Here is a 658-nt window from a genome sequence, read left to right as displayed (position 1 = left end):
GTGAGGGGTGGGACAGAGAGGTGATCTAAAGCTCACAAACATTCTAAAGGACCCCTGGTGCAGTGGCAGTGAGCTTTCCACAGGATAGGACCAGTTGAATCGCCCTATAAATGAAGTGGTGGCTGCGCTCTGCAAAGTAAGCCTGAAATTTGGAGACACCATCCATTTAATTCTCCTTCCCTAGGGTTCATTACTGTCAATTGCCAGAGGCCAGGCAGACAGGGTGGAGGTGGTCTCAGCCCAGCCCGCATTTTATTTATTGTATAGGGACACCCCCACCACCCACCCTTCTTGCACCAGACATCCTTTCAACCAAACCTGGCCAGGGGAGGGGACTTCAGCCCAGAGGCCCCTCCTCCAAGCCGTTGAGGGCCGTTATGTAATCTAGATTGTGAAATTTAGGAAAAGCAAAGCTCTAAACTCTCAGCTAACTGCTCAGATGGGCCGTCCCTGATAGCGACCCCTTTCCCCCGGCCCCATCCCCCACCTGGCCCCGGAAAAGCGCGGCAAAGTCGTGGGCACGGAAGTTTGGAGGACACGTCGTGGGGCGAAGGGGCCCTGGGCCCCCCGGGAGGGGGCGGGACGAGGAGGTTGGAGTCCCGGCCGCTACCCCGGCCGCGGCGCGCGCAGCCCCACCTGTTGCTGCGGGCGGGGGGCG

At 59.1% G+C, this 658-nt stretch overlaps 1 protein-coding gene across 1 annotated transcript in view; it reads left to right on the top strand.

Moving 5' to 3' along the window:
• Positions 1–414: 414 nt before the first annotated feature.
• Positions 415–658, top strand: part of LOC106149115 (leucine-rich repeat-containing protein C10orf11 homolog) — a gene marked incomplete in the record, with an annotated part of 96369 nt that continues 96125 nt past the window's right edge. Inside the window, 1 exon segment of the mRNA XM_013516967.1 lies at positions 415–658.

The sequence above is a fragment of the Chinchilla lanigera genome, unplaced genomic scaffold, assembly GCF_000276665.1.
Source record: "Chinchilla lanigera isolate Chin_1 unplaced genomic scaffold, ChiLan1.0 scaffold00036, whole genome shotgun sequence".
In the NCBI taxonomy this organism is placed as follows: Eukaryota; Metazoa; Chordata; class Mammalia; order Rodentia; family Chinchillidae; genus Chinchilla; species Chinchilla lanigera.
This window is presented reverse-complemented; position numbering and strand designations above follow the sequence as displayed.